This window comes from Chiroxiphia lanceolata, chromosome 24 (assembly GCF_009829145.1).
Source record: "Chiroxiphia lanceolata isolate bChiLan1 chromosome 24, bChiLan1.pri, whole genome shotgun sequence".
NCBI classification, from domain to species: Eukaryota; Metazoa; Chordata; class Aves; order Passeriformes; family Pipridae; genus Chiroxiphia; species Chiroxiphia lanceolata.
In genome coordinates, this window is record NC_045660.1 from 1 (window position 1) to 19,231 (window position 19,231).

At 49.4% G+C, this 19,231-nt stretch overlaps 1 long non-coding RNA gene across 1 annotated transcript; it reads left to right on the top strand.

Annotated features, from left to right (window-relative positions):
* Positions 1-1,340: 1,340 nt before the first annotated feature.
* On the top strand, positions 1,341-17,445 carry LOC116797950. The gene is made up of 3 exons (XR_004360789.1): positions 1,341-1,425; positions 3,782-3,786; positions 17,436-17,445. It is a non-coding gene; the product is annotated as an uncharacterized LOC116797950 (long non-coding RNA).
* Positions 17,446-19,231: the final 1,786 nt, after the last annotated feature.

Sequence of the window (19,231 nt, forward strand, 5' to 3'; positions counted from 1 at the left end):
CAGGAAGAAGCAGAAGTGCAAGAACTGCAGCCCTCGCATTCCAGGAGGAGAAAGTGGGGGATGCAGCTGCTGTTGGACATGAGTTTCTTCCCAGTCTCAGGAACTGTTCAAGGAGGAAAAGGCAGTGAAAACTTTGGGGACAGATTTCCTAGACCAAAGCCCATGAATTCCTCTGAGCATCTACCCTCATCCCAAGTATCTGCAGTCACACATATGTAGATACTGGACTGTCGAAGACAGGCTTAACATGACTTTAAGATGATTTCTTCTGAATTTTTTGATTTATTTCTCTACTCCCAGGTCTGAGAGCTGTGTCACGGTGACACGGGGGGCATCGTGGAACCAAAGAAACCCTGAGACATTTCAGAATCCCATGTGTGTTTGGTCTGTCTGAGCAGGAGTTCATTTTCTCACTGCAGCCGTCACAGTGCTGTGTTTTGCATTGGGAGCTACAAAGGAGTTAATCACACAAGTGCTTTGGCAGCTGCTGAGCAGGGCTGGCCCAGCATCCACATTGTCAGCTTCCTCTCTTGAATTGGGGGCAAGATCATGGGAGGGGATACAGACAGGCCAGTTGAACCAAATGGACCAAAGTGACATTGCAGAATATCTGGCATCAGCTCAGCTACAAAAACTCAGGAAAGGAACAGGAAAGGGGGGAAATCCATTTTTTTACAATACTTGGCCTGTGAGTGGCTTCTCTGTGTGGTGAAGCCCTGCTTCCCGTGAAGCGACCAGACATGGCTGCTGACGGGAAGCAGAGAATAAATCCCTTTATTTTCCTCTTCACTAATGCATGCACAAACTTTGACTTTTGCTTTAGTAAAGTGCCCAATCTCAAGGTAGAAGTCACTTCCATCTTTTTCTCTCTCTCCTGTCTGGCTGGGAAGGGCAGCGATAGAGCGGCTTGATGGGTACCTGGCATCCAGGCAAGTTCAATTTTGCAGGGTCTCATGGAACCGAAGGACTGCTGGGACACTGGGGGAACTCACGGAATCAAGCAGCTGTAGTGACACTGCCCTGCATCACTTAAGCCAGTGTTCCCTGGGAAACTACAGAAAACCAGGGAATTAAGGGACGTCATGGAATTAAACAAACCCTGGGATATCTTTGGAACTTCATGGAATCAAAGGGATAAAACAAAAGAATTAAACCCAATGACCAGAAACCATTGGATCGAACATTTCTTTAATACACCACCTGGGCATTCATGAGGATACTCTGCCATGCATGAATCAAAGAACCAGGATAAATTTCGGAATATAAATACAGTGATACTTGAAAGACAACACCCCCCTCTTCACGAGCAGTCCATAATTCTGTTATGATTTTGGGGGTCAAATAGCATCTGGGATTGTATTCGTGGAGCAAGACTGCCATGTAGTGTCTATTTCTTCTGGGAGGGGCAGTCATTTTCACAGAGTGGTCTCGATTAGCAGACCTCCTAACATCTCTAATTGATCTATCCGACCTCTAACCCCTAAAGTAAATGTTCTAAGACCAGCTAAGACATATGTTTTAGAAGTTCCCATTTGCTTAAACAATGTAGAATTGACTTTCTTCTTAACAGAACAATCTCTTTTTAAACAAGTTTTCTGAGGCATGTAAGCTAATTTCTTGAAGATGGGCATACGATACACTTTCTATTAATTTCCATGTCTCATCTACATTCTCTCTCCTAAAACTAATGGTACTCTTAAAAGAAAAGACCGCTACTACGCCAAGAAAGCAAATCCCTTTGTTGATTAGGATTGTTATCTAAGAAAAAAATTCTGATAAAATTCTGAAAAAAATCAGATAAAGTTTTTGCTAAAAATGAGCTGCTTCAAACAGAACTTGACCACCTTCAAAATCTTGTTAAAATTTGGATGATTCTGAAACAGTCAGCTCACCGATTACCCCCATCAATACTAGAAAATGCCCACAGTATAAAGGCATAAAGCCCTCCCAGCCCCTCCAGGAGCCCTCAAATCCCATCCCGGTCCACAGGACACTCCCAACTTCCCCTCAAACCTTCAAGGGGCCCCCTGACTGCAGCCCAGACCCACAAAAGCCACAAGATGCCCTCAAAACTCCTCCCAGCACCTCCAGCCCTCCCAGGACCCATCAAACCCTTTCCTAGTTGCCCCCTTCCCCTCGGAGGATGCCACCAAACTCTCTCGCACTTCCCTTGCCACAACCCCCGACGATTCCCCAAAACCCCTCACAGTCACTCCAATCTCTCCAACCACCCTCCCAACCCCCCAAGCTCCCTGAAACCCCTTCCCACTTACCTCTACGACCCCCAACCCTTCTCAGCCTCCCCTTTCCTTCCACAAACCCCCTCCCAGTTGCTGGTCCATCTCCCCAGTCTCGAGTGAGGAGGTGTCCCAGGTTTACTTGCCCACCCTTCCAGGGGGCATTTCCAGCAGCACGTCGGGACCCACCCCCTACACCAAAAGCTCCCGCCCACCCTGGATCCCTCTCAGCTGCCCCTGCAGGGGGAGAAATCCAACCCGACAGAGCGGGGTCAGGGCCGGGCTGGGACCTCGATGGACGAGGGCACTGGGAGAGAGGGGGAGAGGGAAGGATGGGCTGGGGGGCACTGGGAGAGAGAGGAGAAAGTTGTTTACACCCTCTGCACCCCCATTCCCGGCCATGCCGCCTCTCCTTCTCCCCAAACCATGAACAGGTTTTGGGGCTCCCTCATGTGTCACAGCCAACAGAATGGCTCTGCTGGGGTGAAGTCATTGGAAAATTATGCTCGGAGTCCCTCTCAGGGCGCCAGTGAGTCATCCAATAGAACGTCCAGACTTCCACGGGGGCTGCCAGGAGCCCCCGTGGAAGCGGTGGTGGTGGGAGGGAGGAGAGGGGAGGATCACGGTTGAACCCAATTGGTCCTGTTCATTCCCGGTCCCAGCTTCTCCCCCTGCCGCAATGTTCTCACGTGCAGCCCCAACGAGGTCATGGTGGTGTCAGGTAAGTTCGGGGATCTGGGAGCTCCTGGTCACCCCTTCAAATCTCCACCAAACTCTTGGGACAGCCCAGATCCCCCCAAGACTCCTGGGGCCCCACCGAAATCCCCTTTCCTGGGGCTGCCCCTCCGCCTTTCCCCCCCTCCCAAATCTCCTGTGCATTGAAAGTCTCCTGGGACCACATCAGACTCCCAGACTCCTTCCTGGGGAGGCCCAAAACCCTCTTCAGTACTCCTGGGCCCCTACCGACCCCCTCCTAGGATCTTTAGGTCTCTCCAACCCTCTAAGGTAGATTCCTCCTCCTGTTTCCCCCCGCGGACTGCTGGGATCAACCCACCAAGAAACAACTGGGAACCTTCCAGTGTCCCACCATGAGATTCCTGGATCCCACCCCCCCACACACCCCTGTGGGTACCCCCATCCTTTCCCCCCCTAGAAAATATTCTTGGGGGTCATCCAAAGTCCCCCCCAGCCCCCATCCTGCCAGGGATGGATTTGGGGTATCTCCTTCCCCTTCCCTCTGGCCCGAAGGCAAATGCCCTCCCTGTCCTTCTTCCTTCGCCCTCAGGCAGAAAAGAGAAGACAAACAGCCAGTTGACCCTGGCAGGTGTGGGTGTGCGTAGGTTGTGGGTGAGTGGTTGAGAACGGTAAGGAGGGGGCTGGTGTTTGGGCAGAGTCCAGCAGGTGATGTCTTTCTTGTCTGGCAGTCCTTGGTGAGCTCCAGCTGTCAGTGTTCACGACATACCCCTCAGCCCCTTCTCTTCTGGGCTCCTACACTTGCCAACCCTAAGCTGGTCCTAAGTTCTCTGCCCTCAGTTCATAAAAAGGTCTTGTCAAGTGTTACTGATTTAGAAACTAAACCCCGACATCTTTGTCTTTGCAAAAGATGTGTGTGAAAGAGCAGTACTGGTGCAAAGCAATGTTGAGCTTCACACTGGGTGACTTGACAGCTTCCTCTGCATCACTCATGTACCCTGGGTCTCTGTACTTTTCTCTCCAAATGTGACATCACATTAACCTGTAGGACATCCTGTCCCCAAATGGAGAATTGTAAATATTAATAATAAAAAAGTGAGCCCCTCCATTTTTCAAGAAAAACTTGTATCCCTGTACTAAAAGCATCCAAGGGTCACGTCCCCCAGTTTTCTATCTGACAGGGGTTTGGAGGAACTGCTTTGTGCAGGCAAACCTTAGGGGGTCCCTTGCAGATGGGTTGAGCCGCACTCTGGGGGTGTGCGGTTTTGGTTCTTTGGTTGCCAGGGGCCACTGCGAGTCACTGAACCGGGGTGGGGACAATGGGCAGGGCTGGCTGGGACAGGTTGTGGCACCTGTGACATAAAAGGGAAGTGTCCCCGTGGGGCAGTTCTGCGGGCCCATCAGGGGATGCTGCCCAGTGCAACATGTGCTGTGGGGAGTGTGCACACAGGGAGCGGCTGGGCCAGAGGAGGACCAGGGCAGGAAGTCTGCCCCAGGGAGTAGGGTTTACCCCTGCCTGCAGGACCCAACTCCTGGTAGGAGCGCCTTTGGCAGGGCCCGGTGCTATTGCTGGGGCACGGGTTGAGGCCTTACCGCCTGCCAGCTGCCTGTGCCCCTGTCCTTGCTGCGCCACATCCCCGAGGCTCCCGTCCCCTCTCCCCCATTACCAACTCCCTCCTTCCCAGCCCCAGTCAAGCCCTTCTCTGTGTCCTCCTGCAGGCCATGGCTTTCACAATATTCCTTTTGGTACTCGTGCAAAGCATCATCCAGTCCATGCAGGCAGTCGGGGAGGGGCTGCACAAGACTCAATGAACTTGGTGGTCTTTTCCAAGTTGAAGGACTCATGCATTCTGTGATCGTGTGCTGGATTCAGCTGGGTCAGTGTTAGCAGCATTAGTTTGCTCCCAAAGTTTCCTCGCTGTCAACTCTTGTGGCCCAAGGCTTGAACTCTTCAGCTCCTTGTGTTGAGCTGCTGATGGGAAACAAGAGGTCTCTGTGAGGTGATTCATGGTGTTCCCTGTAGAACAGTGAGGGGGAAGATGTTGTCAAGTGGGAAAAGGAGTACTCTTTGTGTGTTTTTCCCTATGTGGCCTTGGCGCCTTTGAGGGCCTTGAAGGAGAAAAGAGCTTTGTTAAAGTGAGAAGTGAAATAGTGTGTTGGCTGTGGGAATGGGAAGAGGAACGGGGAATGGGAAGGGAAAGAGAAATGGAAAGGCATCTGCTGATGCTGTCATTTGTTTGTTATGTCTGCGTGTAGCAGGGAGATTGCCAAAACTGAAACCACTACACAGTTGAAAACTGAACAAAACAACAGTTATTCCAAAAAAAGTAGCAAACAAAATGAGAAACCGAGAGACAGAAAAGAGAAGGGAAACAAGAACCCAAGACAATCCTCCTTCACTCAAGTGTTACTTACCAGTTTTTCTTACCGACCACAGAATGCTTAGAATTCCCCATAGCAGAAGCTGCATCTTCATTATCCTCATGAGTCAATTTTGATTAATGTGAGGAAAACTGGGAGACTGTAGAAACATCAGTTTAATTTCAAAGTCTCCTGCTTTGTTTCTCTCCTCAGACTTAGAATCAGGGGTCTCTGTGGTTTCCCAAGTCTCAATGCCAGGGTTTATGATGTTGCCTGACCAAACCAGGAACCTGGTTTTTTTAGCAGCAGTTTTCTCTCTGCACTCTGGTGCAACAAGACTTTGAAGGTGGTCAACCTCAGTTTGAAGCAGCTCATTTTTTGCAACCAGTTGATCCGATTTTTCTCCTCTTTCCCTCTCAAAGCCTAACGATGACTTCAACACCACATTTTCTGATTTCAAAACAGTAGACTCAACATCAGAAATCCATTCAGCAGCAGGTGAATTTTTAGCTTCTTATTGTACACTAGACAAAAAGGCTTATAACACTTCGTGAATTGTACCGTTGCCATTTCCTTCCTTACATTTCTGCTTAGCCTAACATTGTTCCATGCATACCACGTGTTCCTCCACGTAAAGATTCACAGGATCAGAGGGGTGATTTGAGTGCCCTTGTCAGGGGGATCTCAACCAACAACATGAAGACCCCTCAGCAGACCCTGCTGAAGTTTTTCCCGCCGCTGACAGCTGAAAGAACTCACTCCAACATTTCAGGGAATAACACTCTTTATTAATACAAATTGTGACAGGTTAATAAGGTTTGTCATCGGTGGTGATAAGGTCTGGCTGCAAAAATATGTTTTAAAGCAATCTTCTTACATCTATGAAGCAAGCCCAAGTTCTGGTCCTAAAAGCAATAGTTAACATGCCTTGCCAGTGCCCTTGGTCATCTCCAGCACAGCTTGTCCTGTGCTGTCCCACAGCTGCTTCTGTTTTCCTGCAGCCTGTAGACATCCATCCGGCTTCCCCTCTAGCTCTCACCCCTGCCATTTGCAACCCTTCCCTGACCGCTGCCCCCGCTCACACTCTGTTTCTTCAAATACACATATGGAGTGATCTCCTCCTCCTTCTGGATGCTTCTCCTCCCACAGCAATGCCCTTGCAGGCCATTCTTTCTCCTAGTCCCCTCTCTCCACCTCTCAAAGTGCAGTGTGGGGCAGTGTCTTTCTCGGGCAGTTTTCTTTCTCCTAGGAAAGTTCCAGCAGGTGGGACACAACTTTTTCAGCAGCATGCCAACCCCTCAGCCTTCCTGGGGCCTTTCCCCTGCCCTGACAACAGCAACTTTTCTGTATTGTCCCCAGACTGCTCCTTTCAGCTGCTGGCATAGACAGGACCCAGCTGTGCCAGCTGCTGTCCCTTCCTGCGCTCAGCACGAGGGACGGGGCAGCTCAAAGAGAAGTCCCGTTGCTGGAGTGAGCCCAGGCCCTCAGGCAGAGGGGATCTCCCAGTCCCTGTGACAGTCTGTTGGTCACAGCCTTGTGCTGGGCTGTCAGAGACCCTGCTCTGCCCCTCTCTGAGATACTCCACGTCCTGAGGGACAGACACAGGGAGCTGTGTTCACAGAAGCACATCCCAGATCTACATTCAGGTGGTTCCAAGGGGATGTGACTCTCAAACGAAGTGATCTCAAGACACTGTCTAGAAGTAGTTGATGGCGTTTGTGCTCACTCTGATTCCTATCTCCACACAAACACGCACGCACACTATGAATGCTAAACTCTCTCTTTACAGTGCAAATATGCTCATTTGATGTTCCTCCCTGAGGCACAAACAATCCTTTTGAGGTGGAGAGATATACCAGTGCTGGGAACAGTGATTGCACAGACTCGGAATGACATGCTGTGTAACAGTGCCAGAAAATGGCCTCTGGGATCCTGGTAGATGGTCAGTTGGCCCAGAGTCAGTGGTACCCTGACAGGGGCTCACCTCTCGGTCACGCAAGGGTTTTCAAACACACGAGATAGATACACATAGATACACATAGATACAGACAGCTCATGGCAGGAGAGGCAGTATCTCCTGGGGGTCCTGCTACCACTCATGGAACCTGGATGCACCTCAACCCTGTGGGGTGCCACTTGCTCTGCCACTATCTGAGACGCCCCATGGCCTGAGAGATGGACACGGGGAGATCTGTGCACAAAAGCACATCCCAGAACTGCATCCAGGGGTTTTGTCAAGCTTTAGTACTTTAAATGCAATGTGACACCGAGACATAACTTCAAGGCTCCCCCAGGAGGCTGATGGCATGGAGACTCCATAGGCAGCAAGAACTTTCCGTGCTGACAATTTTGGTCTGGGAGGAATCTTTGTTTTTATGCAATTTTGGGATTCGGGTTGGCAGTTGGGAGGCAGGGCTGAAAACAGGGGCAGCTGAAGTGGCTCCAGGTCGGGTGGGAGCTTTCAGGGCAGGGGGTGACTCCCGAAGTGCTGCTGGAACAGCCCCCTGGCAGGGTGGGCCCGTCAACCTGGAGTACCTCCTCACTAGAGACTGGGGAGACGGGCCGGCAACAGAGAGGGATTTCGGGAGGAATGGGGAGGCAGAGAAGGGGTTGGGATTCGTGGAGGTAACTGGAAAGGGGTTTGAGGGAGCTTGGGGAGATTGGGGTGACTGGGAGGGGTTTTGGGGAATCGTCGGGGGTGTGGGAAGGGAGTGCGAGAGAGTTTGGTGGCGTCCTCGAGGGGAAGGGGGCAACTAGGAGAGGGTTTGATGGGTCCTGGGAGGGCTGGAGGTGACTGGGAGGAGTTTGGGGGCATCTTGTGGGCTTTTGTGTGTCTGCGAGGCAGTCGGGGGGCCTCGGAGTGTTTGAGGGGAAGTTGGGAGTGTCCTGTGGACCGGGATGGGATTTGAGGGCTCCTGGAGGGGCTGGGAGGGCTTTATGCCTTTATACTGCGGGCATTGTCTCGTATTGATGGGGGTAATCGGTGAACTGACTGTTTCAGAATCATCCAAATTTTAACAAGACTTTGAAGGTGGTCAACCTCAGTTTGAAGCAGCTCATTTTTAGCAACAAGTTGATCCGATTTTTCTCCTGTTTCCCTCTCAAAGGCTAACGATGACTTCAACACCACATTTTCTGATTTCAAAACATCAGAAATCCATTCCTGACTTCCCTGTCAACCACTCCATGCGACTGTCTGTGCACTCACTGTGGCCTGAGAGAAACCTGCCTGTTTGCAAGGCACTGACTGGGCAACTTTTCTTTCTGCAGGTGGAAAAGGGCAGATAAAGAAAAAACAGATGGGTCCAGCAGAAGTGATGCTGCTTCTGTCAAAAGCAGAACAAAGACCGAAAGCACTTTAAGAAGTTGTTTGCAGAAGCACTGTGCATTCCAAGTTACAGCTCAGGAGTCTCAGTGACTTGTCCAACATGAGAGCTCTCCTTTTCAATTTCTCAACCCCCAGATTCCTCAGGAGTAGAAACTGAAAACACTGACTCCAAAAAACTCCTTTCCTTCCTAATAATTGTGTTTTGTCCTTCCCATTTGACAGTGCTCTTGGAAATGTGCTGGTGTATCTGGATCTGTGAGCAGCCCTGACCTCACACAGCACTCATCCAACGGCAGGAAGACAATGCCTGTCTCCTGCTTGGATTCTCGTCACCCACCGACAGCTTCTCCCTGCAGAGGTGTGGGCAACTACCCAGGCAGGATGAGACCTGACCCCGGCAGGCAGCAAAGTCCCTGCCCTGACACGAAGAACCGCGGAACACAGGGACCCTGCTCTGCAGGACAACCCCGGGCATCTCTGGCTGCACCTCCGCCTTCCCACCCCGCAGCCATCCCTGGGAGAAGGAGCCCACCTGCGCTGTCCCTCTGACGGTGCTGCAGGGAAGGCCTGCCCTGGAGAACATCCTCCTCCAGTGCAAAAGAGAAACTGGAAGAATCCTGACAGATGTGCAAGGCTGTGGGATGCGGTAGCTTTAGGAGATTCCTCCAGGAACACAAACGACATTGTCCTGCACCTGGAGACTCACTCTGCAGAGGAGTGTGAAGTTGTGTTCCCAAGGGAAGTCTCAGCTGAACACCTCCCATCTTTCCGCTGCCTTTAACCTCTCTCTGCCTTGCTTCTCTTCTCTCGTGGCTCCAGGCAGCGCCCTCGGCCCTGCTGGGCTTTGCAGAGGAACTGCTCCTTCCTGAGCAGAACTGTCTCTCTGCAGTGCTGCCTGCTTGCCAGGAGCTCCCTGTGTGCCAGGAGCCCGGCCCAGCTGAACAGTACAGCAAGAGTCAAAGGCAGCCCTTTCTCTGCCCCTCTGGGTTCCCCACAGGTGTCCCTGGGGCTCCAGGGGAACCTGCTGTGGAACAGGCTGAAGGAAACAATGATGTTCCCTCTTCTCCCCTCTTCAGTGACACTTCTTTCCAGCAGGGACATTTCTCCCCTTAGAAAATTAACAGGGTCTGATGATCACCTTTTCTCCTTTCATCATTACACAGCACACCAGGAGGGTGACAGTAAAGGATCTAATAACTCCCTGGCACAATGGGGGTTTTCCTGCAGTCACACCCAGAAATGTGTCAGGGCTCTGAGAGGTGTCCACCCCTGAGCTGGACTGATGCACTGCTCACACACACTGGGGTGTTCAGAGACATGAGTCCTTCCCTCACACACACAGGCAGTTCATTGCAGCAGGGCCAGTGTCTCCCTGGGCTCCTGCTGCCACTCCCAGAGCCTGGAGCCACCTTTGCCTTGTAGTGCTCCCCCCCCAACTTGGTGTCACCTGCAAATTTGACATAAGTTGCAAAAAAGCAAGAGGAAGACTAAGATCTTGAGAAACCTTGAGTCACTCTCAGTGCTCATGGTGAGTGTGAAATGAACTCCTCCTTAAGGGATTTTTATTTTTTTACATTGTTGAAAGTGATATCTTTGAATTCAAAGTCACTACTAGCTCTTCTGTGTCTGCCTTCACACCTTGTCTGCTTGGTTTCAGTTTCAACAGCTGGAAGATGTAGCTATTCCAGGAGTTGGTGGTGGTTCTCCAGAACCAGTCTCAGGTGGCCACTTGGGTTTGGGTTCATGTGGACTCTTTGACAGAGGAGCTGGAGAAGGGAGGATCAGAGTCAGCGGTATGTTATCTTGCTCTTGGTTCAGCTGAGTCTGAGAGGCTGATTGAAAATGGGAGTGAACCCTCTGAAGATGAGGAGGAAACTAAAGGTACCAGAAGGAGCTATCACTCTTTGCTGTAACATGGTGGTCCTTTATATGATAAAGAAAGATGTATGCTCTTCTGAAGTGGTAATCAAAGAGAGTTTATTTGAATTTGGCACTTCCCTATATACCCTGATACCATGTGACCTTCTTAACCAATGGGGTTGTCTGTCCCTGCGCATGTCCCTTGATTTCTCTGCCCCTGGGACATGCCCCCTACATCACCCCCTTCTTTACTATTTAAGAAGGTCACGAAAACAGTACAACAACAATAATGCAAACAATCAGAACAGTACATTGTAAACTACCAAAGCTTGCAATGACCCAGCACATTGCTTGCTTGGTCTCTTATACCTCTATGGTAAAACTTATAAAACTTTCTTGCACTCCTAAAGGGTAGTGCAACTTGGAGAAATAACTTTATTAACCTAAAGGCCTTAGTTTAACTGTGCAAACTTATAAACTTTATTAATCTGAGGGTTTTAAATAACTGGGGAGTTGAACTTTATTTAAGAAACAGGCTAAGTTTAGCAAAACTAAATTCTCCTAAAGTGACCATGTGGCGGAGGTAGTGTTATTTTATGAGGTGTTTTTGTGTTTCATACATTTGTCCAGTCAAACAACTCTCTTATTCATTCACGCCTCATTCACTGATGGCCGTCATTCCATTCATCACACACACATTCACAGATTTTTTACAGACTGCTTTTTACCACACTGGTTGTCTCTTAATGTAAACCTGAAACATATCTAACTTCTGCGTTACTCTGGTTCTTGCTGCTGTGGTTGTGTACCTAAGTAGGGTCTTACACACCTTGAAGGAATCCACTTAAGCTCTTTTCCTGTAGCCACTCAAGCATAGCCTCGTCCCCAAGTGACGAGATCTAACAGTCCTGTCCACTGCCCTGAAATTAAATCTCTCACCGTGACCAGTGGTTTGGGGGAGGCAAGATCCTGAGACTTGTGTTGGTTTTCGTACCTGCTTCTTTCAGCACTGTCACAATTTAAAAAATTTATAACATACGTAGCTTTCAACAGATGCTCTTGCGGGCTACACAGATTCCCCTCTTTTTTTTTGTTTATCTAACATGCGCTTCAGGGTGTGATGTGCCCTCTCAATAATTACTTGTCCAGTTGGTAAGTGTGGGATACCTGTGACGTGAAATTCTCCATTCTGACAGGAAATTTCTTACTTTTTCTGAGATAAAAGCTGGTTCATTATCGGTCTTGATCTGTTTTGGGGTACCAAGGGTAGCAAAACAACTGAACCAGTGCCTAATGACATCCTTGGCCTTTTCCCTGCATGTGCTGCGGAGGTTATGCATTGGGAATGTGTATCCATTTACATGTACATATTTAACGTGCCAAATTCGGAGATGTGTGTGATATCTGTTTGTCAAATCTCATTTGCCATTAACACTCTGGGGTTAACGCCTTCCTGAGATGGCATGGGTATGATTTTCTGACAGCTTGAGTATGACATGATTATGTCTCGAGCCTGATTGAGTGTTATCTGGAATTGTCTCTTCAGAGAACGTGCGTTCTGATGGAAAAATGAATGAGACAATTTCGCTTGCTCTAAGACCCTATGTTCTGGCCCTTTCCCTCCAGATAAAAACCCCATGTGCACGCTGGATTAAAGATTCTACCTGCACCCCACCTTTGTGTCTGGGATCTGTGCCATGTCGCGGCCCCATTCCCCTCCCCCGTTCGGACCACGGCATATGGCTCCCAACGTGCGGCGAAGGTAGAGGTTTTTATCTTAAAAAGCCTCCCATACGCCACGAGGGCTCAGACGACGCGGAGAGAGGCGTTTTCGTCCCGCTGGTCCTTCCCGGCTGAACTCCAGAATCACGGCAAGGCGGCCACCACACCGAGAAAACGTGAGCACCAGGAAAACCCCTAATCCCATCTCCCACCCTCACAAACTTTAAAAAACAAAACAAAACAAACAAACAAACAAACAAACAAAAAACCAAACAAAAAAAAAAACAAAACCAAAACAAAACCAAAAACGAACTGCAGACTAACAGAAGCCTAAGTAACTCCAAAAATATGGGCCTCTCACTATCTACCTCTCAAAAATTCGTGTACTGCAAGCTTAAAGACTTTATTTTGGAAAACGGGTATCCTTTAGACAAAAAATCTACTAAAGCCCTCGCTAAATGGCTTGAAAAGGAAGGGGAGACGGTCTCCGACAGCATGTCCCTAAAAGATTGGGAGAAAATTGGATACAATATCTGGAGAGCGAAAGAGAGGGGAGACAAAATTGCCACTGAGGCATTAATAGCCTGGAGATTGATTCTGATGATGATACAGCATCAGTTGATGAGTTCCTATGAAAATCTCCAAGAATCACCACGAAAATATAAAAATTCCAATTCAATATCCCCGACAAAAGACAAGCCCCAGAAAAACGAGCACGCAGGGAACACGCGGTCTCGGCAACATGGCGACCGGGGTGGGGGAAGGACGCTTACATGAGCACAGGGCCGAGGCGGGCGGGGGAAGATCACGGGAACGCACGCCGCGTGGCAGCACGGCGCGCAAACTTTTCGCGCGCGCTCCGTCGGTCCCGTCCCCTAGCCCGCCCGCGCGGACTCCGTCGGCACCACCCCCCAAACCCGCCTTCGCGCCCGTCCCCCTACACCCCCGGCACGCCCACGGACCCTCCCACCAGAACACCCTCTCCCTCCAGCGCCGCCTCTACTCCCACGTCATCACCCTCCCGGGGTAGATAGAAACTAAGGGGCAGGGCCAGAGCCTCTTCCGACGATAACATCCGGAGAGATGGCCGCGCCCATGAAGCCTTTGTTACCGAGGCTCCCGGCAGTTGCAGGATGGCAAATGCCTCTCTTCCATGCAACGATGTTTGGAAAGCTTTCCGGACAGAAGCCGCATAGGCTAACGACGCCGAGTTTTTAAAAGCTTTTCCAATTTACCTAGAGGAAGGTCGTGCCCCTGAGTGGCGTCCGGTGTCTTATCCTATGTTAAAGGACATCAAAAAAGCGATTGTACAGTACGGTTTGGGGTCACCTTATACTGTTGGACTTTTTGAATCGTTTTTTCTCGCCTGCCGTTTAATACCTTATGATATCAAAGCGGTAATTAATGGACTGTTATCGACTGTGCAGGCATCCGTTTTTGAAGCGGAATGGAAACGTCTTATAGTTAAATATGTCAATGAAAAGATGGAGAGGCGTGGTATTCCTGTAAATAATGCTATTGATATGCTGTATGGAGAGGGCAACTACGCGAGTCGACAAAACCAGGCTCTTGTGGATTTAAAATACCTAGATATTACAAAAGATCTGGCAATGGAGGCCTTTAAAAAGGTTGCTAATGCATATGTCCAAACACCCTCCTTCACCCTAATTCATCAGGGCTCAACAGAACCTTTTGTGGACTTTATAACCCGGCTAAGGGAAGCTATAGCACGGCAAGTACAGCAAAAGGAAAGCCAACACATTCTGTTTAATAAACTTGTGATTGAAAAGGCTAACGAGGATTACCAACAAGCCTTAAAAATGCTAAAGGATCCTACACTCCTGGAGATGATAGAAGCCTGTAAGAATGTGGGGTCTAATTCTCACAAAGCGAGGTTGATAGCTGACACTTTGGCCGGGCCACAAACCTGTTTTCACTGTGGTGAGACAGGACATATTAAAAAGAACTGCCCACAATTAACTACAAAGACTGAGCTTCCAAAGACGCCGTGCAAGCGGTGCGGAAAAGGTAGACACTGGACAAAAGATTGCAGGTCTCTTACTAACATCTATGGAGAACTGCTACCTCCTAAAAAGTCACCAGACTTAAAGAGAAAAGTGACTTTTAATTCAATGCCAGATCTTAGACAGTGCGACTGTGAGCTGTCGAGAAACGGGGAGACCAGCGCCCGGGGTGGTGCTATGACACCAACACCCCCACAGCTGCGCTCCATCCTTCGCAGCCGTCCTTTCAGCAAGTACCAGCAAACCACAACAGTAAGAGTGGATCATATTAGCCCTACCCTTCCCTACAGCCCGTCCAAAGCTCGGACGTGGTTACCATTCACGGGCCGGAGGGCATATGTGCAACTCTCCGACCGTTCATACTGAACGTGCCAGTAACGTTATGGGGACGAGGTGCCATGGAACAGTGGTATATCGGACTGCAAACAAATTTTTAGGGAGGGTCACTGAGCGATTGCAGCTACCCAAACTGACGCTACACCTGTGCCTGCCTCTTCATCATCCTCCTCGACCTAGGAACCAAGCAAAGGACTAATTGGCTTAAGCAAATCCTGTTAACCTGCTTTGAAATTTTGCTTCTCCTGTTTGTGTTGTTATTAACCATCTCCTGTGTCACAGCATGCTGCAGGAAGACCATCACAAAAAATATCTTTTTAGCCGTGCCTGATTTAAACAACAGAGGGCGAGATGTTGAGGACCAGGAATCGGAATGGGAACGATTCCAGAGATGGAAAAATATGTACAGCGATTGAATGGACTTTACACATTGTGTGTTACCTCCCTGCACCTCTGTCCTCTCTGCCGACTGGCTGGAGAAGCTGCGGCAGGACACAGCCCCCATTCGCCCTCTCCTCCCCTGGTCCCTCCTGCGCTTTTCCCCCCCCCCTTTTTGCCCACAGCTCGATCCCGGTTTGTCCCCCGGCCTGTCTGTCTCCTGCTCCACCCTATGTTCTGGCCCTTTCCCTCCAGATAAAAACCCCATGTGCACGCTGGATTAAAGATTCTACCTGCACCCCACCTTTGTGTCTGGGATCCGTGCCATGTCGTGGCCCCATTCCCCTCCCCTGTTCGGACCGCGGCATCTAGGTATGGTGTTAAACGTACCTGCTCTGTCAGCCTCCCGGTTCCCTTCAGCTATTGGTCCTGGCATGTCAGTGCGTGACCTTGTGTGCATTATATAGAAATCAAACCTTCTATGATTCACAAGAAACAAAACAGAACGCATTTCAAACAACAGATGAGGGTTAACAATATCTTGAAGAAACGAACTCTCGAGACAGGAAACTAACTTTACAGTATAAAAGGAATCTGTAACAATATTAATAGGTCGTTCAGAAAATTTCCCCAAGGCAATGGAATGGTAGCCAGTTCCAGAACCCGTACAGAAGTCTGGTTCATGGTCTGTACCTCTCGTTCCCATTGTCCTGTGTCAGGATTTACCCAAGTCATTGCAGCTTTTCATGTTTTTCCAGATGCTTCTGTGAAAACCGTGAGGCTTTTCACTGGTTCATGTTTGCATCTGGTTGTGGCTTTTAAAGGTAAACTACCAATTTCTACCCACATTCTGTGTTTAGGGAGATGAATTGAAATGTCACCGTTAAAACCTGCCAGGGCAGCCTGAAATTCTGCACCCTCAGCTGGCATCCAATCGAAGTTGTTCTTTGCAGCTGGGGTGAAGATGGTGGCAGGGCCTCTTCCATCTAGTTCTTGTGATTGTCTTTTGCCTTTAATGACAAGTTTGGGAAGCATCTCATTAGTAGTTCACACAGTTTTAGGTGGTGTGTGGGGCAGAAAAAACCACTTAGAATTCGCAGTGGGTCTTTGTCAGTCCAATCCTACTGAAACAAAACTGCGAATGGCTGGTACCTGCTGGTAACAAGGGGCAGGCAGATTTGCAGTTCAGGATTTCTCCTTCTGCCTTGTCTGCTTTCTATTGCCTTGGCACAAATGTCTAACGCCTGTTTTGCCTCTGCTGTCAGAGACTTGTTAGACGTTAGATTGGAGTTCCCCTTTAGCAGCTCAAATAGAGGGTATAGCCCAGAGGGGCTAAAATAGACCTTAACCAGCTGATGGCTCCTAGAATTTTTTGCAACTCGTGTAAAGTTAAATTGTCTTTTACCTCGAGCTGCAGTGGCTGTGGAGAGGTTTCTGGCTGCATGATTTCTCATCCAAGGTAAGTCCAGGGTTGTGATGGTTGGATCTTCTCTGGAGCAACCTGTAACCCTGCATCTTAGACAGTTTTGGTTAGAACAGTAAGAGTAAATGGCAGTTCATTTCCTGTGGCCGCGGTTATTAGTATGTCATCTACATGATGGTGCATGATAGCTGTTTGATTTCTCGTCGGGCTGTTTTGCATCCCCTGAGGAAGGACAACCCAGCAATAGCCTTGCATGGGTTGTGCATTGTTCAAGGCCATGATGGAAGGTAAACCTTGGCATGTCCTCAGGGTATAGGGAGATGGTAAGGAAACAGTCCTTTAAATCAATTACCACTAGTGGTCAATTTGCTGGGAGTATAGCAGGTGAGGGAAGTCCAAGCTGCGATGCTTCCATAAGCTCTGTGACTGCATTTACTGCTCTTAACATTTGCAGTGTTCTCCACTTCTCACCTTTCTTGGGGGTGCAGAATACAGGGGTATTTTTGGGGCTGGTTGTTGACACATTGTGGCTTACCTCAAGCTGCTTCCTCTCTTGCTTGTGAAAGCAGGTGGCAAAGAGGAGGATAGCGAACAGCACGGCAGCAAGCAACACGATGTTCATGGCGTGGCTTTTGCCTCGCCCATGGCACCCCTGGTATAACTCAGCCCATTTCCTGCTGTTTAGGTACTTGTGGGATGTTGCTGCTAAGGGTCTCCAAAGACAATCCCTTTGAGAGTGGTCAGGGTCACCACATCTAACACAACTAGCTCTGTGTCCGGCCTCTTGCTACAACTTGCAAGAGGGGCAGATTGGTGCTCCACAGAGCTAACTCTTTCATAGGGTCGAACCAGCTCAGCAATGCTGTAGCTCTCCCCTTCAGGAAGAGCCTGCAAAGCTCTTTCACAGCCTGTGTTTGCCTTTTTAAAAACCAATTGCCTATACAGTATCTCTCTGGTGATGCCTTAAACCCCTAATGGTTTTTATTTTTCTAAGCCTTGTAAGTTTTATAAGTAGATTTTAAAAGCAGCAACCCTCCCTCCTTTGTCCCTTGTCCCTTTCCCTTTCCCTCTAGCACCCTTAGTTTACACATTCCTTAACCCTCTTACCCCATTCTATGCTCCCTATATCACTCCTACCCCTGACTACAGCAGAAATGTTTAGTCTTTTGTCAAGGCAAGGCCTAGATTTTTGGCAGAACAGCATATCAGGGCCTAAACCACAGAACACGGTCAAAAACTGGGTGACAATGTACCCTTTGTGCTCTGATGATGGTGAAGATGGGATGAACAGAGGGTCCCAAAATACACCCCAGACCCATTTTCAGGGGGTGGACCCGGGGCGGACCAGAGTAAAGGCCACAGGGTGGACACATTTGGGATTGGATGGATGGTATTATAAAATGTAACATATCAGGCACAGCCGACTCACATCTTATAACATCTTTAGCCTTGGCAAAAGAAACCCTTTCTTATCTCACCCCTAATGAACTGCTCCGGGAGATTTTTTTCAGCACCATAAATCCCATGGCAACACTGGCTTTATTGTCCTCAACTTGCTTGTTTAAAGTAGATTGCAGTTGATCAAAACATTGTGAATTTGGTTCAGTACAGCCTTGTAACACTTTTGTAGGGGACAGGTTGCTATCTTGGTCTGTAGTGGGAAGGTTTTTCATGGCTTTCAAGGCCTGTTTGGCTATTACTCTGTACATTTCCTGGGGAAAGATTGATTTGGCATCTACCATGCTGTAATTTCCCTCTCTGGTTAATTTGTTTGTTGTTATGCCTGCTTGGGTGTTAGTTGCATACTTAGTACAATTTTCCCAAAAGTCAGCTAACCAGACTATATATTGAGTGTTATTAAGAACTAATTTCATTAGATTCTTCCAGTCATGTGGGGTGAAAAAATTGATGGAACTCAGTGTCTCCAAATACTTGAAAGTATTGGTTAAGGACATGCCAGCACCTCTTACCGACTGCCTCTATTTCTCTGTAGCCTCACATGACAGAGGCTGAAATTGAGGGGGCTGACGTTGGCTAGTATCGATTGAGCATGCCTGAATATCCTTCAAGCCTCCCACTCGAAATGCCTCATACTGACATTGCTCCCACTCGTTAGTTGACCTTCCTCTGTTTGCCTCCTTGCTCCCTCCCGCTGGAACCATCTGTGGTCCCTCCTCCTCATCCCCCTTTGCCTCCCCCCCTGTGGTTCCAGTGAGCCCAGTTCCCTGTGAGGGGGTGGTGCTGGGTGGCGGAGGCAGTGTGGGGGAGGGGCTTTCTTCCCCCCATGTCTATAGGTGGGGCGGGGCGGTGTTGGGGTCGGAAGAGACAGATCGGCTTCCGGTCCATTTGGTGGGCAGGATGGCTGCACCCAGTCCGAGACACAGCCCAGTCGCTGTTCATTCGCAGCGTGGGGGGGCAGAGGGGCTGGGTTACCCCCCTCATCACTGTAACAGAACTCTGTGCACTGATCCCATGGTTTGGGATCCCACATTTCGGGCTCTGTTCTCTCCCAGCGACCTGTGTTCCCGTGGCTTTTGGCTCCTGACCCTCAACTTAACTCACGAACAGCTCTTTTTTCTCCCCCCAGTACATCTCTTATATTTCTGTTACTATGCCTAGGGGTTGTGCTGTTGCTAGCAGTGTGAGCGGGGGGGGGGGGCGGGGGAGGGGGGGGGAAGGGGGGGGAAGGGGGGGGTTGGGGTGAGATGTGGGTTAATTGTTTCGTTTGCTCGTGTGCTTTGTGGAGGGCTGACATTATCCCTATATAAACTGGTACTATGTTGCAAGTTCTGCGGTCGCCTGCCTCCGTCCTTTGGTTTAGAATGTGTCCCGGTGTTTCCCATGTGTTTAAATGTAACACTTCTGTTAG